Below are 20055 nucleotides of genomic sequence, written 5' to 3'. Positions count from 1 at the left end.
TCTTAAATTATCTCTCTTTGATCTGTTTTCTAGCTCAGTTCTTTTTCTGATATTTCACATTTTCTTGTATTTTTTTTTCATTCTTTTGACTTTGTTTATTGTTCCTTCATGTCATGGAATCATTAGCTTCCAATTACCCAATTCCAATCTTCTTCACTGAGCTTTTGTGTCTCCTTTCCATTTGGCCAATTCTGCTTTTTAAGGCATTCTCCTCCAGTGGCTAGAGGTAGATCAGGACAACTCATGGCACCACGCCAAACTAGAAGGAGCTCACAAGTCAAGAGTCCTGGAGATCTGTTCTAACCATACTCTGACCCTGTCTGATACAGTTTGGTGGCCCCAGGATCAAACATGAAATCCTTGGTTCAGGTTTTAAAGCCCTTCTAGCTCGGCTCCTTCTTCCTTTCCAGTCTTCTTTTAACTTCTTTTCACTTAGGGCTCCAGGAAGCTGTGGTACGTACAGCAGCCACAGCCTGGTGAAGCCAGGCTAACACACACTGACAGTATCCAACAGGTCTCAAATCCCTCAGTGAGGTGGGGGATGTCTACCCAAGCATGTGCAGACTTCCCCTGGCAGAATGGGTGGATGCCAATAATTGGTTCCAATGCCCATGAAGGAGGCTGAAGCACGGTTTCATCAGCGTCTCTCAGTAGATGGATCCCAGATCTATCTATTTAGCTCTTGTCTCTCCGAGCTTTGGTCCTACAGCAACAACGGGCTTGTGGGCATTTCCAGTTAGATGGGCTGTAGGCATTTCAAACTCAGCATGTCTGAGACATCATCCATATTTCCCCCAAACTGACTTTTATACAAAATTTCCCTACATTTGTTAAGGGCAGCCACATACTTCCATTGACTCCCTTTCACCTCTCATGTCCAGTAAGTTCTCAAATCTTCCTATTATTTTCTCCATCCCCTTCTCGGCACTCACAGGCCACAAGCCTAGCTGAAACTCTGGTTAGCATTATGCTGGATTATCACAAAAAGATCTTACTTGTTCTCCTTCACTCCTCTCTCTATACTCCACTCTCTCATCCACATGGCTGCAAACACAAAATATTAATTGTCATTACATTTTTATTTTTACATCTAATACCAAATATGAAGTATTTTTCTTAAAGTGAAATTTTAACCAACCTCACTCCCCTCAACAAATTCCAATGGCTTCCCATCACTTCTAGGAGCAAATGTAACCTGTCTTCTTCTGTCATTTTAACCCTTCACTCCCTAATCTAGGGGTGAGGGACCTAGGGCCTTGAGGCCACACGATCCTCAGGTGCTGCCTTGGGACTGAATCCACCTTGGATTCCTCACCTGCCTTTCTACCTGCAGTGCCTGTAGATCCTCACAGACCATGATGGACCAGCCTCATGAGCCTCCTTAATTTCCTCATTGATTATGCTCTACCTGTTTTCTCTATACCCTTGTGTTGGATGTCCTGCCATCTCTGGAAGGCCCTCCCTCTCTGACAATCCCTAATTTCCTTTGGTAAAGACATGATGACAGCTGATTCCTAATTGAGCAGTAAGCTTTTCCTTAAGGAGGCAGGCAGTGGCCTCAGGAGTAAAAACAACAACAACATTATTTTAAGATTAAAAGTCTGGTGGTTGTTATCCTTTGTTCTCAGAGGCCCAAAAGGACATCACCATGTTAGGGTCACGTTACGGGGCGTCCGGCTGTGACTGATCAGACCAGGACCAGTTTGGAACCCACTACCACAGGTCAGGCACAAAAGTCCATGTGAACATTGGGGACGGATGTGCTACATCTGTGCGTCCCGCATTTCTGTTGAGCTACTACAATTCTGCTTTGCTCATGGAGCACGGCACCTTCTCTGAGGAGGGCAAGCCATGCAGGGCAATCCTGTGCCAGCGTCTCCCATGTCGCACAATCGATTCCAAAGCTCTTAAGAGACACCTTGAGGGTGTCGTTGTATCGCCTCTTCTGACCACTATGTGAGCACTTGCCCTGTGTGAGTTCTCCACAAAATGGTCTCTTTGATACACATAAGTTTGGCATTGAAACAGTGTGGCCAGCCCGTCGGAGTTGAGCTCTCTGCAGTAGACTTTGAATGCTTGGCAGTTTAGTTTCAGAAAGGACCTCAGGGTCTGGTATCTTATCCTGCCAGGTGATCTTCAGAATCTTCCCAGCACAATGCAAATGGAAGCGATTCAGTTTCCTGGCATGGCGTGGGATAGTGTCTGGGTTTCACAGACATACAACAATGAGGTCAGCACAACAGCTCTGTGGACCTTCAGTTTGGTAGTCAGTCTAATACCTCTTCTGTCCCACACTTTCCTTCAGAGCCTCCCAAACACTGAGCTGGCTCTGGCAATGCATGCGTCAACCTCATTCTCAATGTGTACACCTCTGGGAAGGATACTGCCAAGGTAAGCGGGAACTTATCCACACAGGCGTAGTCATTACTTTGCCAGACGTGACAGCAGGTACCTATGGATGGCCCCATCCTGCTTTTCCAGTTTTTTTTATACCTTGCTCCCCCCACCCCCAGGTGCTCTGTGATCCAGTGACAGTAGCGTTTTTGCTGCTTCTCCCTAAGTCATTCTGTCCTGGTGCATGTCCTCACCACCTCAGGCCTGGGCTACTGTAATAGCCTGCTAATCCAGGCCATCTGCTATAGGCCCCTTTACTAACACTAATTCCCATTCTTCTAAACTGCCTACCCTCTGGCTTCCAGTCTCATCCAAATTGCCAGTGATCTCTTAATGACCAAATCCAGGGGCCTTTTCTCAGTCCTCACCCTCTCCTTCACCCTATGCCCCATCACCATATATCTGAACCATTGCAATGGTCTGCTGGCGTATCTGCCTGCCTCAGCTCTCTCCCCAGTTCGATCCATTCTCCATTCAGCCACCAAAGCCATTTCATAAAGTTCAGGTCCCATCATATCACCTCCCTACTAAAACCAGCCAAGAAACCAACCCAGATGTTCTCTATCAACCTCAGGATCCAGTACAGAATGCTCTGCCATCACATCCCTTCATAACCTCCCCCCCCCACCTGGACAGTCTCCTTACACAGTATTGCCTGCCATACATGGTTCATGCTCTCTCTTGAGCGAGTGACTCCACCTCTGGGCTCAGGGCATCGTCACTGTGTGCTCGCCTTGCCTTGGATACTCTTCTGCCTGAACCCTCTTCTGGCTTCTCTTGCTTGGTTCAACTCTAACCTAAAACCCTTTTCTACAAAAGGCCTTTCCTGATGCCCCCTTCCTTCTGATGGCTTCTTTCTGGTAATTCTCTCCATTGCATCCTGTAGATATCTTGGTTGTAAATACTTCCTCACAGGTGGGCTCTCTCAGTGAAGTAGGAGCTCCCTGACGGCAGGGACTGCCTTTTCTCCTTTGGCAGTATTCTTGCTGTTTAGCAGAGGCTTTAGCATGTAGTAAGTTTTTCATAAATGCTCCTTCACTGGCTGCCTCTGTGGTTGTATTACAGACCTCTGTGTGATGCTGATTCTTTGGGGAGAGAAGTCTAACTTGTGTGTCTCTGCTTTCCTTCTATTGAAGTAAAGGACCCCATTTCGTTTTGTTAATGAAATGGGCTCCTCAAGGAAGTGTCATAGTATTAGCATAATGTGGTGAGCAGAGTTTTTAACCCATTCCTTTGCTTACCATGCGTAAGGGTTCATATAGTGCCCTAGTGGTTTCTTAATATAAATGTTTTCTCTGTGCCCCAGGAAGTTATAACAAAATGGATCTGTAAAAATCTGTCTCCCTCCCTCCAGTGGTATATTTATATATATTTAACAACTGGCTCCCCAGAAAAAAAAATGTACAGAAGACATGTTTCTTTGTCTTCAAAGAGCTTCCTGGGGGCAGCTAGGTGGCCCAGTGGATGGAGTGCTGGCCCTGAAGTCAGGAGGACCCGAGTTCAAATGCGGCATCAGACCAAACACTTGACACTTACTAGTTGTGTGATCCTGGGCAAGTCACTTAACCCCAATTGCCTAAAAACAAACAAAGAAAAACATAAAAAACAAAAAGCTTCCTGGTTTGAGACAGCTCAAAGGCAGTTCCAGGCTCTCTTTAGGAAGGGAAAGATTCTGTGAAGAAGCTGACATCTTCCACCAAGGAGGAGAGTCTTATACAAGTGTCAGGTGGGAGTCATGGGTTATCATTGTCCATATTCTTGTCTGGCTACTCCCTTTAACTCTACTCTTTAGTTTCTCTGCTATCCAAAGGCACATTGCAGTCCTATCACGCTTTGCCATAGGCCTACCGATTCTGGGGTACTGTGTCCAGATCTGGAGGGGTGACACAAATAAAACAGCATAGTCATGGGTCCGTGGGCATCTCTAGGCGGGGAAACAGAATGGAGAAGGGCGTTAGGTTCATGCTCTGTGAGGACTGGTGAAGGGAATGGGGCTTTTGTCTCTGAAGGAGACAAGACTTAGTGGGGACATGATTTGTTTCTTCCAATACTGGAAAGGCCATAGTGAGGGAGAGGGATGGGGATGCTGTCTCCACTCAGAGAGCAATGTCCCAATAAAGAGGGGGAAGCTGCAAAGAGGCAGATTTTGTCTTGACATCAGGAGAAGTGAATGGATACTTCAAGTGCTCCAGGGCACAGGAGAAAGCAGGACATATGAAGGGAAAAGGTAGGAAAGGCAGGGTTCCGGACTAAAGAGGGGAGAACATGAGAGCCCCTATCTTCCCCACCCCCCAACATACAGCAGCACCAGCTTCAGCTCCCAGTATGCTCTGGGCTGTCTTCCTTGGTAGAAATGCCAGCCACGTTCTCGACACTCAGTTTAATTGGTTGTAAGTGCCGCTGACAAGGAAGCACGCGATCCTTTGGCCGAAACAACCCCAGGATGCTCTTTCCTACCATGAAACCTCACTCAGGGCCAAATCACAGGACCTGTACACAAGGCCCAATAGAGTAGAGCAGAAACTTTATTAAATGACTTCTCCAGAAAAGATCTTCCAGGTAGTAATGAGAGAGACCTGCAGGGGGCAGGCAAGGACCAGCATTTCAGAGTCTAGTCTGGTAAGAAGCTCCAGTTTGGGGATTTCTTCCCATGGCACTGCTATCTTCCTTAGAACAGCCTCCATGGTGGACTGAGTTTTGTTTTCCATGGAGGATGCCAATGGAGGTGAACACAGTGATTTGGGTTCCTGCATGCTATCCCTTGGGAGACCCAGTGGAAGAGCATTCAATGGTGGCCTGGAGGTGGCAGGGAGATCTCATTCTCCTCTTCACAGGAAGCTTGGGGGGAAAAAAGGAACAACTGATCATAAAGAGCCCTGATGAGTAGCCTCCAAAGAGCAAACACTGTGCTGGGGTGCTGAGGGTGCACATTCCTCCAGAGCTGCGGGTATCCCTTGGGTGAGCCAATAGTGACTTAAACAATTGAGAGGGAGAGAAGAAAATTAAGGAAGGCTTCCCATGAGAGGCAGCTTCAAATTGGAGCCCAGAAAGAAGCCAAGGATTCTGAGTAACTGGGGTATAGAGGGAATGCCCTGTGTGTCCTGAGAACAGCCTGGGCAAAGGCTCAGATTGGGAGATAAAATGGGGAGATCCCACAATCCAGGGAACCCCTACTTTTTTTTATCAATACCCCCACAGCCCACACTGTCTTCTTCCTGCTCCTCTAAGCAACAGCATAGGAAACTTGACCTTCTTTACCCCTCCCTAGAAGCTGACGTGGTTGTCTGTCTTACCTTCTCTTGCTTTTGGGTCTTCTAATTTAGTCAGGGTATGTTTACTGTGAAGGGAGGAGTATTGGCAGACATAGCAGATTCTTTGATTGTCTTCTTGACATAGGAGGGTGAAGGGCTCATCATGCTTGGGGCACCATCCCTCTGGGACAGGTTGGGGCTGTTCCAGGAGTGGTTTCATCTCCTTGAACAGGGTCACTATCCTTCTTATCCTCCAGTTGAGGCCTGCAGGTGGGCATTCTTGTGGATAACAGGACTGACAGACAGTGTTGCCAGAAAACATTGTTATAGGATCCTTGTGATAATTTCCACAGACTGGGCAGGTTAGGAGGTTCTGCAGGCCATCCCACAATCCAAGGATACTATGAGCTCCTACAGGTGGAGTAATCACAATGTCAATGAGAATGAACACAGCAGACACTTTTCCTTTCTATAGTTTTTACCTTGATGTCCACTGAGGAATCCGGGATGGAGGCAGGGAGAAGATCCCCATTGTCCTCGTGGGAAACAGAGTCAGGGAGGACAAGGGCCTGACTTATGGTCCTATACAAATTGGAATGTCTCCATAGGAGGGCTGGGAGTCCCACAGGTAGAAAAGGAGTTGAAGTGAAGGCTTTAGACCAGAAAGAGACTTTCTGGGATTATCCAAGCCAAGCCCTTCATTATCTGGTTGGGGAACCTGAGAGGGAGCCCATGGAGAAGATTCCCTAAGGTCACACATCTGTTAAGTCTTAGAGATAAACTTGTACCCAGGCTTCCTGTATCCCAGTGGTATGCAGCAGAGGTGGGTGTGTGGTGTGTTTGGGAAGGGGGCATCTTATGGACTTGGGTTGGCATCGTATCTGGACACAGAAGACTAGAGTTAGAATCTCAGCTCTGAGGATCACTGCCTGGGTCATCCTCAACAAATTGTTTCCCCTCTTTGGACTTCCTCCTTTGCCTCATCTCTCAAAAGAAAAGCCTGGGGGTGTTTTTCTGATCACTAATAGACTCCCACCCTCCAGACCTCAATGTTGTTGTTGCTCACTCATTTCAGTTGTATCTGACCCTTCTCCACCCCATTTGGGGTTTTACTGGACTGGGTTGCCATTTCCTTCTGGAGTGGAGCCAGTGAATCCATTTTGTCAGGCAATCAGAGCTTAAGTGACTTGTCCAGGATCACCCAAGTAGGAAGTGTCTGAGGCTGGATTTGAACTCAGGTCTTCCTGACTCCAGGTCCAGGGCTCTATCCACTGAACTGCCTCTCATACCTCCATCCTCCTCTTAATCCTTAGACATTGTGATGTCCCTATGGCCAACGTTTGGATGGAGGAGGGGCTCCTGGGGAGAGCAAGGTGTAAAGGGTCATTCCAGGAACCAAGTACCCAAATTTTAGGGGCAAAGGACAAGTCTCCCAGGACACTGGTGAGTATGTTTGGTTGGAGACCCTGTGCAGGGGAAGAGGGTTGGCAATGGGCCCATCCCAGTCAGGCCTCAGTGCTCCTTCCAAGGTCTGTCAAGACCCTTCCACATGAACAGATGAAGCCACAAATGTGTGTAGGGCATGGAAATCTACAGTGCAGATAAGATGGGGTCAGCACCCTCAGTCCTTCCTCCACTTCGATGGGGGTCCAAAATTTGAGCCCTGAGGAAGGTCAAAACACAAAGGGATTCTCCCTCATGGTACCTGCCTTCACAGAATGGATCATCACTCTTCTCCTCACTGCCTCCAAGGCTGCTTTCTTCAGCTTCTCCTTGAGGCTTTTCCTGGGCCCCAGCTTCATGAAGGTCTGCCATCCAGGCTATGCAGTGTATGGCAGCCTAGCCCAGTTGTGAGAGAAGTGTGATCTCTGAGAAATCACACAGTCCCAGAATCTCAGAATGGCCTTCTCTGTGGACAACCTCTCTCTCTGCTTTATCTGCCTAACTTCTCCTCTGAATAAGATGGCCCTGCTCCACTCAGCTCATTACCTCTTAATTCGCCACCAGGCTGTTAACTCAAGTCTTCATTAGAACCACCTGTTCATGCCTGGTTCCCCTTCAGATTGGAGGGCTGCTGGGTGCAGCCCAAAGTCCAATCAATGCCTTACTGGATAGAGGGCAGAAACTGGACATCTGATCTGCTGCTCTGCCTGGTTTTAAGTCCATGGAACCAGATGTCCCTCTTCTGGATAGCCCCATCCCCACTTTCCTGCCTCTTTTTTTGCATGTTGTCTCCCTCCATGAGGTTGTGAGATCCTTTAGGGCAGGGACTGGTTTGCTTTGTGTGTTTCTTTTTGTTTTACTTTTTCTGAATCATATACCCAGCCAGTTAGCACAGTGCCTGGCACATAAGAGGTGCTTAAGAAATGTTTATTGGGTTAGACTGGATTGGACCTATGGTGGGATCTACACTGACCGCATTTATAAGAGGCTATGTATCTGTTAGAAATAGGCTTGACACCAAAAATTTAGTATCAAGAAAATTTATTATAAAGAAGGTCCAGAGGATTTAGATGTTTCTGGCCAGAAGCGGGCTCCACCCCTCTTCAGGAGGGGTGCGCCCTGAGTGTAAGGGTAAGTGTGCTTTTATGCAGCTGAATTCAGCGAGAAACCTCCCAGGCCAGGATTGGTCCATCCCTTCCCAGGCCACACCCCTCCTAACATGTTTCCCCTTGACATGCTCAAGTATGTTCCCCTCCCTTTTTCATATGTCCCATGACTCGTTAATGAGGCTCCAATTTTATGTGGGGTGTGTCAGATAATAGTAATGAAGGTCATTAAGCAGGCGCACTAGCACTTTTCAGGTGTCCTCAAGATGACCCCAACTGGTCTGAGCTGGTTTGACCCTTATCTTGATTTTGGGGTCTTCTTGGAACAATCAATCCACTTACTTCCTATTGGTCAAGCCCAGCCCACCTACAGTGTGCCACTTCCTGGGACCTCTGTTCTTTAAATCTCTGCATTATCCTCTTTCTCTGTGGAAATTTAACCTTTACCTGACTCTCACGGTATCCTTTCCTTTGGGACCTCCTAGGAGTAGATCCATTCTTCTGTCCATGGATCTCTTTCTGCCCTGGTGCTCTGTCTCAGTCCCTTTTCCATCCCTGGGCAATGCAATGCTGCAGGCTCCTGGCCAGACTGTCTCCAGACCTCTCTTTCTGTCTCCTTAAGGTGCCCTGGGCTAGAAAAAATGATTCCCTATGGCTTTTTCTTGGTTTTTCCAATCAGAATATAGGCTGGTGCATTTTCTAGATTATTGTGGGGAAAGCAGAGTGGTGAGTTAGGCTCCACTGCTTCCTCCCCCTCTGCCATCTTAACTCTGCCTCTAGGAGCATGGAGCTGAAACACCTTCTATAATCTGAGCAAGTGGTCAACAGAAGAAATAGGCACAATGCAAGTGTGTGAGATCTTGCTGGTTTCAATCTGAATGTGAATATGGGAATTCCATATCCCAAACAAGTAGGTAAATCAGTACTCCAGCTTGTCATCAGACTGCTAATGTTTACATAGTCATACCTAAGATTAAATCCCTGAAATAGCTCCTCCTTTCTGAATAATGTGGGGATAATTAGGCAAAGATTAAAAAAAAGGTTTGTGAAACAAAGATGGAAACACAGTATTCTATCATTGTCCTATGGATTAAGATTGGGACACATCTGAGCACTACAGCTGCGTAAGAGCTAAGCTATTCAGCCTAGAATTATGGTCCTTTCTATATCCTGTATAACTTAGTAAATGAGCATTTGGCCTGGTCGTCTTCCTGTTACTAGATTATATATATAGGTATAAAATAAGGTCCTAAGGAGTTTCAAAATGATGGAAGAATAATTGGGTGTTGCTAGAATTGTTTGAAGGACTTAGCTGATATTCGATTAATTATTGAAATTAAATCAGAAATGTCTTCAGTTTGGTTTTAAGAAGAGGACTGTAGTGAAGCTGATTGTATCACAGAGATGTAACTTATAGAATATTTTGTGTCACATCAATGGAAAAGTGAATTGTATTCAAGTTTATTGTTAATGTGGAAATAAGATGTTTATACTGCATGTCCAGTCCTACAAACATGTTTCCTCATAAACAACTTTTTTGATATGCACTGTTTTGAGCTTGATTACTTAAGTACCCTCCCAAGTCTTTTATTATAATTGGAGTCCAGTAAGCCTCTTATAATTAAATTAATTTGTGTAACCGTTGAACCTAGGGCTGAAAGGCTTCTGTCTGCAGGAGTGTTGTTACTCTGTTGTTATGTACAGGACCAAATCCTCAATAGCACCTGATCCTCCAAAAGGAATTGGAATCAGACTGGAAAAGTTTGAGAAAGCAACATGATCAGAGAATCTTATATGTCAAATGGAAATGATTCTAATGGGACAAAAAAGGCACTAAAAACCCTGGTATAGATCTGCTCCAAGGACCTTGCAGCAGATCTTCTGGAAAGAATGTATGGGTGGCTTTCAGGAGGGAAATGTGGGGTCCCAATTGGTGAAAGCCATGGGAAAAGACTCAGTGACAAGTATATGACTTTGCATAGACTCCCCAGCACTAGCGCAAAGCTCAGGTTCTGGGAATTGGGCCCAATCCTAATACAAACTAAAATATTAGCCAAAAATATTAGAGGCAACAAGCTAGGGGATAATTAAATTCATATTGTTTATTCCTTTAAGTCAGCAACATGTACATGGAGTCAGAGCTTTAGGAGGGCACATAAACCCTCACTCAGGATGTCTGTGTTACTCAAATATATATATATATATATATATATATATATACACATATATATATATATGTATATGTATATATATATGTATGTATATATGTATGTATATATATATGTATATATATATGTATATATATATATACACACACACATATATAGCCTCCATATGTTTTTAACATGTAGCATGAGAAAGGAAGTTTCTTAGTTGAACAGATTGTACATAAAATAAGACAAGAGAAGTAACAAAGTGTCATTTGAAATTATAGTCCCAATATATCTGTGTTTCCCCTACGTAGCCTATGTCCATATGAAGCAGAAGACATACTGTGCCCTAAAAGCTAAAGGCTTTTTAAAGAAACAAATTTTATTTCAGGGTTGTTTTTCCAGCACCTTGTGAGGCCCCTCCTGAACTTGAGGGCATCCTAGAGTCTGTTTCCCTTATCTTGAGATACCATAAAACTTCCCTGTATCCTGGACCATAGAACTTTCTTGTCTCCCTCATCCTGACCATAAAATTACCCATCTTCCTTATCCTGGGTCCCCTATCCTGCCATACATGTTCCTCATCCTGTGTCACTGAGGGGGGCGGGGCCCAAGCTAAGATCTTAGCCCTTTGCCCCAAAGGGAATCTGACTCACAGGCCCCAGACCCTCATCTCCCTTTGAAAGCCTTAGCCTTACCTTTTAATGTTATTCAGATGCGGCCCTAAAAAAATCTGGCTCCCTTTTGTCTATAAACCCCAGAAAGACCTTCTCTGGTCTCAAACTGTTCCTTATGGACTCCCCTTATCTCCTTTTGAAAGTCCTAGCCCCACCCTTTGATTTTGTGCAGATGCCTTTCAAACTTCTGCTTTCCTGTTCCCATTGTCTATTCAATCTCTCAGACCTCCCCAGTTAGAATTCTTACCTAGACCCTTTTCCCAACCCCCTTCTCTGGCCACCCAAAGTTACTTTAGTATTTAAGATCCACCTTGGCCCTCATTCAGATGCTGAGAATCTCAGGCCCACAAGGCTGAGAACCTCTCATGCCAGCTCCGGGTTCACCTGGCCTCTGTGATTTATCACTAATAAATTCTTCCTCTGGCTGAAAAAGATTTGAGTTGAATTCATTCAGCAGGGCCCGGTACTGCGATCTTGGGGATTTTGCAGCACCCCAAAAGTCCTAGACTTCTTCATCATGACAACCCCTCCCCTTCTCTTGTAAGATAAAACTGACCCCTCTCCCTTTGTAAGTTGCTAGTCCTCTTTCCTGAGCTAGCCTGCTGCTCTTGCTTCAATAAAGCTCCCAATGGTTACAGAGAAGGTCTAAGTGAATTCTTTAACACCTGAACCAGCTCTCCCAACTCTAAACCTCAACACATAGGATATCAAGATAAGAAAAGTCCCACCATTCAAGAGTGTGTCTTGTCCCAGGTATCCTGTCCTTAGTGATCACAGACAGGAAGAATGCTGGTCAGCTCCACCTGGTTCTGTAGTTGCTGACATAGGATTGGGGATTCTTAGTTCACTGAGAGAGAAAAGATTAATTCAGGTTTTTGGCTTTTATTGGGGCTCAATCTTAAATCATTATCAGAGTGCACCCTGAGAATGTTGGGGTGCCCTCTGAAATCATGAAGAATAGATGCAGGGTCCTATTGTTTTGAAAGAATTCACTGAGACAGTCTCCAAGGTAAAGAAAGGCATTTCTTGGGTTGATGCACCCAAGCAGGCCTGCTCCCTGTGGGAGGCAGAGCACAGGCCTCAGGCCCTGCTTCCAGTAGGATACAAAGGCAGCTTATTGGCCCTTAAGTGCCTGGTTTAAATACAATTTCATGGAATTCAGGCAAAGGGAACAAGAGAATGGAGCATGGCTCCCAAATGTTTGGGATATTAGCAGAGAATAGGAGAGGGGAGAGGAAGTCTTTCTGGAATTGAGGGAGGGGTGGGTTTGTGAAAGCACAGGAGTAAGTCCACCGAAGGGGCTTCAATGCATTCTCTTCTTTGCCCTCTTTTCTGGCTGTCACACCCTGCATCTTATCTCACATCTTGCATCCCGCTTGCTTCATCTGCCTCAAGCACTCCTTTCTACCTCTTCAATCTACCTAATCCTACCCTAGTTTCCCCATCTGGAGAATGGAGATAACATATGGGCATCTACCTCCCAGGTTGAGGTGAGGATTGAATTGCACAATATTTGTAAAATGGTTTGCAAACATTAAATCACTTTGGAATTACTCATAGTAAAAGTCAGTTGGCTAAAACTCTAAAACTATGGATAGCTCAACTGAGAAAGAGAGCTAGAGAGAGAGAGAGACCCAGAGCTCACTGCAGGAAAATTGCTTACATTTCTTAATACCATGTAGGAAACCATTTTCTGCAAATAATTGCATTGTATGTTGTTTAAAAAAAAAGAGAGATTGGTATTTTTTTAGTAAATAAGTGGGCTGTTAAAAAAAATGGAATTGGGGAAATGATCAAAGGCTAATGATTATCACATGTGTATTATATGTACCTAGTTACAGAACCCCCAGTCAGTGGAGGGAATGGCCCTCGTCAATCTGATGTTTCCATATCCCAGGAGACATCAGCAAAGTCATCCAGCAGATGCCATATGAAGCCTCTGGCAAATGTTCCTTGGAAGTGTCACAGGAGTCAACAAATGAGCAACCACAATGTGCCAGGCACTGTGCTAAGCACTGCAGATACAAAAAGTGGCAAAAAGCAGTCCCTGCCCTCAGGGAGCTTACAGTGTAGGGGGGGGAACTAGAGATGTGTATGAAGTACGCTAGATACAGGATAAATGGGGAAATTAGCAGGGAAGACTCTGGTATTGAAAGTTTCCTGCTGAAGGGTGGAGTTTAGCCTGGACTTAAAGGAAGCCAGAAAGGTCAGTGGTCAGAGCAGAGGTCTGGAGAGTGTCCCAGGCATGGGGAATGGCCAGAGACAATGCTGGGAGATGGGGTAGCTAGATGATGCAGTGGATAGAGCATTGGTCCTGGATTCAGGAAGACCTGAGTTCAAATCTGGCCTCAGACACTTGACACTCACTAGCTGTGTGACCCTGGGCAAATCACTTAACCCCACTGCCTAGCAAAAAAGGAAAAAAAAAAAGAAAATGCTGAGAGCTGGAGGGTCTCCTGAGTGAAACCTCCAGGAGTGCAGGGTCACTGGATGGAAGAGGACATGTAGGGGAGAAAGGTGGGAGAGGGCTGAGCTGTGTAGGGCTTTGAGTGCCAAAGAGAGGGCTTTGTATTTGCTCCTGGAAGCAGTAAGGAGCCTTTGGAGTTTGAGTGGGAGAGGGGGCTGACATGGTCTTGTTGCAGGCTGAGAGGTAGAGAGCTTGTGACCCCTGAAAGACTGGAATACAGGATGGGTCGCCTACAATGAATTCACTGACTCAAGCATTCTTTAAGTCAAGGTGGCAAAGTATATCGTTATGCTTTTCAGCTGGTAAGGATTCTTAAGGATTCCTGCAACCTCAGAGAGGTACAGTTAAAGTTTATGTAGGATAAAATATGATAAACCCTGTGCCAAATATGCTAACTAGGGGATTCAGGGTAGGATTAGGGAGTGGTTAAGGAGTGGTCAGTTCTTAAAGAAACATGCACTTGTTGTACCTACTGTGCAGGCGTTTTACCCAGAGTTCACTAGGAAAAGCCCACAAAGGGGGGCACGTGGAGGTGTGGTTTTAGGCCTGCTACGTTACTAAGTCAACCAGAGTTCAGGGTAACTGAGAGTTGTCCAGTCTGCCACCAATCCATGTTTTGTTTGACAAGATAGATGTAGGGAGTATACATATGTCTTAAGTCTAGAATACAGTTAATGAGGAGCCTAGGATGGAGATACTAAGGTAGGGCGGTAGGATACTATAGTAGTGGATAAGAATGTCTTTATGACCCAGTGCAAAGCCATTTTAAACTAATACATCCTTCAGGTGCTGTTTGGAACTGCACTAGGGAAAGAGATAACAGTCTTGCTGGGGCCCACTCATGAGTAATTGCTAAGCACAGCTTCCTTGGGCTGGGGAGAAACTGTCAGAGATAGTGTTTCTGAGTCTAGGGAGAAATTGGGGTCCAAGTCCAAGCACCCAAACACTACCACTCAAGCACCCCATCAGTCAGACCTGCACTTTGGGAAAATGACTTTGGGGCTGGACAAGAATGGGGAAAGCCTTGAGGCAGGCAGACCCCTCCCCCAGCAGCTGTAATTGTCCAGCTGTGAGGTGACATGTTTTTTATTAAAAGGTGATTAAGAGAGCCTAACATGGAGTATAAATGTGAATGATTAAAATTCATTATTACTTGGTAGGAAAGAAGGGGGCCTGGTAAGTGGGGAGGGCAGCAGGCTAAAGGTCTTTGCCTCCTCCCCCCAGGCATAGAAGAATAACAGATCTCTGGGAAGTCCTAAATCCAATTCAGTTGGGGGGGGGGCCTGAACTGAGGTCAGACTCCCCACCTCAAAGGAAGGAGGCGTCTTTGCTTAGAGGCATCTCTGTATTATTGGGGCACAGGGCGGGGCAGCACTGACCCCAGGACACCCAACTAACCCAGGCTGGGTGAAGTTACCCTGGGACATTAGTCCCTCCTCCTACATAATCCTCACATACCTGGGCTGGGAGGAGGTGGTCAGGGAGGAGCCAAGGTTAACCTAGCCTGGCTAGGAAGGCTAGGGGATGGGGGGAAAAGAGATATAAATTGTGAGAGTAGTCACTTTCTGTCTTTTCTAAACTCTTTCTAGACAGACTGAGAAGACATAGAAGAACCCAGAATTTTTGGCCAGAGAAAGTAAGTCTGGGTCTCAGGTGCCCTACCCCCTCTCCCAAACCCTGGTCTCAGGAGCCCTGTAACTATCTGCTCTCCTCCCACCTCCTTTGGTACATAAGCCACCTTGAGAGGAGGAAAGGGACCATTTTTCAGAATCCTTTTTGGTTTGTGTCCCCCTCCCCAAGAATCCTTCTCCCTTCCTCCCAAGAGGGAACTCTCCAGTGGCCTATGCCCTTCCCCCCTACTGAGAGGCTCCCTGGTAGAGGAGGGAAGAGGGAATTAAGATCTGGGTTCGAATTGAGCTCCCCCCAGGTGGCACTACTACCTTCTCATGGTCATACCATGCATTATATGTGTGATCTCGTGGGATCCTCACAACCCTGCCAGGTAGCATTGTACCGAGAAGTCAGCGAGCAAGACCCAGATGTAATTTAAAATATGGATTTATTAGCGCATGGCTGCCAGGGGTAGGCACATCCAAATCAAGCAGCCCCGATCAGCAGTCGAGCTGGGGTTTATATGGAAAAGAGCATGGGAAAGAAATGCCAGGAACACTGATAAGGTAATCCAAAGGTGCAGGTGTCTTTGGGAGCTATGGATGGGAAAGTACAGGGAGCATACAGGGCAGGGAGGGGGATGGATCTTTGAAGTCTGGCAAGAGGAAGAATTCTTGGGCTGGTCAAGGACGCCCCTCTCCCTCTGTCTTGACATGAGAATGCTCTGCAACAAAGGAAAGCTTTCTCACAACTAAGGAATTGGGAGGCTTCCAGAGACATGATCTGAGGGCTGGGGCCTGGGCAGCCAGATAAGGGACATGCTGAGGCCCATGCATGAATAACTGCTTGGCACAGTGTCCTTGGGCTGGGGGGTGGTTGTCAGAGACAGTGTTTCTGAGACTAGGGAGAAATTGGGGCACAAATACAAGCACCCGAGCACCCCATCATTACAGGTCAGGGATCACACAAACCAGACCAGGTGTCCTGGCCTCTGGTATAAACATAATTATCTAAAGCCATTATATTGCAAGCTTTCTTATCCATTTGCACTGGAGGTATGGGCTGTGCTAAGCTATGCAAGAGTACATTTCACTATTGTTTAGATTTAGGAGGAAAGAGGTCTGGGGCAAGATTAAGCAGTAATTTCTGGTTTTCACAGCTTAAAGGGCCCTACTACCTAAATGGCAAAATAATGTTCTGCATTACAGTAGGAGCTGTTATCCCCATTTCACAAATGAAGAGAATGAGTCTGAGAGGTACAGTGACTTTCCCAGAGTCTTAGCTAGGACAGGTCAGAAGGAGGATTCTTAACTGGGGTCTAACTGACTCCAGGCCCAGGGTTCTACCCACTTAGCCTTGGCTGCTAAGTCAGTGAACCTCAGTGTTCTCATTTGTAAAATGAGGAGGCTGGATTTGGTGACCTGGAACTAAGCCCCTTTCAGGTGTCAAACATGCCTGCATTCCTGTGATCTGGAGCTCAGCTCAGGAAAAAACCTCAAGGATGTTTAGAGTCAGGAAATGATCTTGGAATTCCCTACTGGTGTAAATCTGTGCCCCAGGCTGGAATCCTGGCTGTTCCTTAATGCCCCTGTCACCCTGGGCCAGTCACTGACCTCTCTGAGCCTTGTTCCTCCAGGCAAAATGAGGACTTGGAGCTCTGAGGCCCCTCCTGGCTCTAGCCCATGGTCCTCTGAGAGCTGGCCCCTTGAAAAGTGGACTCCAGCCTGTGAAACCATCTCTGTCCCCACTCAGCTTCCTGATTCCCTGCTACTCTCCTACCTTGGACAGCACCCCAGCCCATGCTGGGGCCCAGGCTCAATTGGGAGAAGCCTTCAGACACATTATGGGGACCTGAAGGAATTCTAATCCAACCACCAACTTTCTCCCCTCCTCCAACTTTCCCAGGTTACTTAGATGCCTGTGATGCTGTTGAGGTTTAGAGTTGGGAGAGCTGCTTCAGGTGTGAAAGATTTCACTTAGACCTTCTCTGTAGCCATTGGGAGCTTTACTTCTTCAAAGCTTCAGGGGCCTGAGGTTAGCAAGGAACTGAACAAAGGAGCCCATATAGGAAAAGACCCAGGCTGACATAGATAGAAAGCTACACAGCCTGTAGGGTGATGATGGATTTTTAGGGTTTCTTCTGGGGGCTGGAGATTAGGGACAGGATAAGAACAAAGAAGGTGAGGAAGATGGTTGCCTACAGGATGAGGAAAAATGGTTGTGACAGAGGATGAGGAAGATGAATAACAGGATAGGGAACACAGGGTAAGAGAGACAAAGGCAATTCTTTTGGTACAAGTTCTATGGCATTTCGAGATAAGGGGAAAGACCTTGAGAAGTTCTCCTGTTCCAGGCTCTCCAGGTACAGGATGGGCTACAGAAAGAGCCTCAAACCCCATGCTCAGCTTTACTTCTTTGTGCCCAAAGGGCAGGGTCTGGGGTCCCCAGAGCCAGGAAATTTCAGGCTACCTCTTAAATGAGTGGGGACCTGGAAGTTGCTTCTCAATTCCCCTTCCCTCTCCAGATGAATGAATGAATGGTCATTTATTCAGCTCTTAATTAATCCATGCCAGGATTTGCAAGAAGTGCTATAGACTCTAGGACCAGAGGGCAGATCTGCCCTCCAATAACTAGCTAATCACAGGTGCTGTGGAAACTCTTTCCTGAAATCCAAGTCATTTTGATTGCTAAGCCCCAGACTGCAGATGGAATGGGAGTGTGGGGGTTGGGTTATGGCCTCTTCTCCCATCTCTGACCCTTCCTCCATTCACTTGGATTAGTATTTGTTTTGGCTTTACCCATTCCCCCCCCTTCTGGATTCTGGAATTCCAGTTTCCTCTCCCTCCCCTTCTATAATTATGGATGGACCCTGAGGGGATAGGGCTATTCCCACCCATTGTGACTCCCCCCAGGTCGTTGGATTTCCCCAGCATTCACCCAAGTACTCCCTAGTGCAAAAGTCCAGATCCTCTCTGGTCCTTTTGTGTTCTTTGGTAAGATACAAAGGAGCCCCTTCCTTTTGCCTCCTAGCCTTTGTTGGGGGATCTGATGGGATAATGACTTTCAAAACCTTTAGAAATGCTAACTGTTCTCCTGGGAATCTGTCTTTTCTTAGTCCCCCTGCCTCCCCTCCTCCCACTGCCAGCTCTGAGTTTTTCCTTTGGTGTGGGGTTGATAGGCCCGTGGATCTGCTTCTTAAAGGACAGTCCAGTCTCTGCCTATTTTTGGACCACAAAAGGAAAAACACTCCAGTTTTCATCCTTAGAGCACCTCCCTGCTCACCAGTCCCCATGGCCAGATGAGGCCCAGGGGGTGGGGACTGTCTTTACATTTGTAAAAAAAAAAAACAAAATAATAACAGGAGGATCCAGAAGGATTCTGGGCTGGGGTGTTGTACTGCCTCCATCCCCAACAGCAGTCCCAACTCAGTCCTTCTCTGGCCTCTTTCCTCATTTCCTGCCATCATCTTGCCCCAGGACCAGCATGTCCTGATTTCTGCACCTCTCCCCTTCCCATTAGAACCCGGGTTTGGAGGGGTGAAGAGGGAAATAGTCAGGCCTCTCAGTGGGTGGATTTCACTTGCTTAATCTGCTAACAGCCAAACCCCTAGACTTGGAGGCAGATGGGAAGGTTTATATAAGTAGAGAAAGTTTGTAACATGAGCTGTAACATATGCCTGGCACCAGGTGTCCTGATGTCCTGGCCTCAGCTCCTCATTAGGATCCAGCTGTCTGCCAGACATGGAACATCTCTTAGGAAACAAACATGACAGAACAGAAGGCACCTGGGTGTTAGGATTGGGGCAATGGAAGGTCAAGGAGGGAGATGGACCAAGGCGGTAAATGTTTCCAGTTGGAAGGACAAGAGTTAAAAGTAAGGATGAGCAAGTCTGGGCCCAGGCTGCAGAGAAGAAAGGGGGGCCTGGGGTGGGGGAGGGAATCAGGGGAGAATGGCTGGGAGAACCGGGAGGGATGTAGACTGGGCATGTCCTTTGGAGGAAGAAGATGAATGTTGCAGGGGGAGACCAGGAGATTCTGCTGAGAAGAGTTGGAGTCTCAGAGCAGGGTAAAGGTGGGAGGGAGAGAGGTGGTAGAGTAATGGGGGAGGGGAGCCCAGAGATGACCAGCCTGGTGGGTTGAGTGGTGGCCCTGGTGGACTTCTCTGCCTGGGGTGAAGTTTGGAAACCTGGGAGGAGGATAGGGGAGAAGAGGGGTCACTCTAGAAGATGGACAGTAGGACAGGGCGGGACTCTTGGGGTTAGGAAGACCCACCCAGAACAGGTGGGCTGGGAACAGAAGCACTAGAAGCTGAGATTTCTCTGCATTCTTCCCCCAGAACAGAGATCTCCCCATGTTTCCTGCAGATGAGATCTCCTTCTGCCTTCCTCCACTGGAGCTGAGATCTCTCTGCCTTGTGGGAGCCAGCCCTGCAGGTGCCAGGTAGGTCTGAAGGAGGGCCCCTTCCCACACCCCACTTCTGCTGGCTGCCCTTTCCATTGGGCATCATCTTCCCCCTCTGACCTCCTGGTGATTGTCTTCCAGCTTTGCCAGGAGCAGGCCTCCCACCAGGTCTTGGCTCTGGGGGTTGCCCCAGCTACATGTCCAGGCTCCCCATCACATCCCAAAGGTCCTAGGGGGCCATGCCCAGTTTTACCAATGGGTCACAGTTGCCCAACCCACCTGTTTCACCCATCCTATCAGGTGGAGGCAGAGCTCTGGTCCGGAGCCACTGAGCCTGATGAGTATAATGACTGGGAAGCAACCTCATCCCATCACTCACCTCTTCCTTGCCAGCCTCGATGTCACTCAGGAATGAAAAGACATACATGTCCTCAGCGTGGGAAGGGCTCTGGCTGGAGCTCTGCTCTTGATGGGCCTCAGACTACCCTTACAAGAGAAGTGCTTTAGAAATGTAATGAACGTGGGAAGGCTTTCTGCTACAAATCACTCCTTACTG

The 20055-nt window shown here is 47.0% G+C and overlaps 1 long non-coding RNA gene across 1 annotated transcript; it reads right to left on the bottom strand.

Moving 5' to 3' along the window:
- Positions 1–4901: 4901 nt before the first annotated feature.
- LOC110220110 (uncharacterized) lies at positions 4902–19968 on the bottom strand. Its single transcript, XR_002327781.2, has 3 exons — positions 19879–19968; positions 5688–6056; positions 4902–5232 (listed from the first exon to the last, which is right to left on the bottom strand). It is a non-coding gene; the product is annotated as an uncharacterized LOC110220110 (long non-coding RNA).
- Between the last annotated feature and the right edge of the window lie 87 nt (positions 19969–20055).

The sequence above is a fragment of the Phascolarctos cinereus genome, unplaced genomic scaffold, assembly GCF_003287225.1.
Source record: "Phascolarctos cinereus isolate Bilbo 61053 unplaced genomic scaffold, phaCin_HiC Scaffold_726;HRSCAF=1367, whole genome shotgun sequence".
Lineage (NCBI taxonomy): Eukaryota > Metazoa > Chordata > Mammalia > Diprotodontia > Phascolarctidae > Phascolarctos > Phascolarctos cinereus.
The sequence above is the reverse complement of the archived record's forward strand: the minus strand, read 5'-3'. Positions and strand labels throughout refer to the sequence as shown.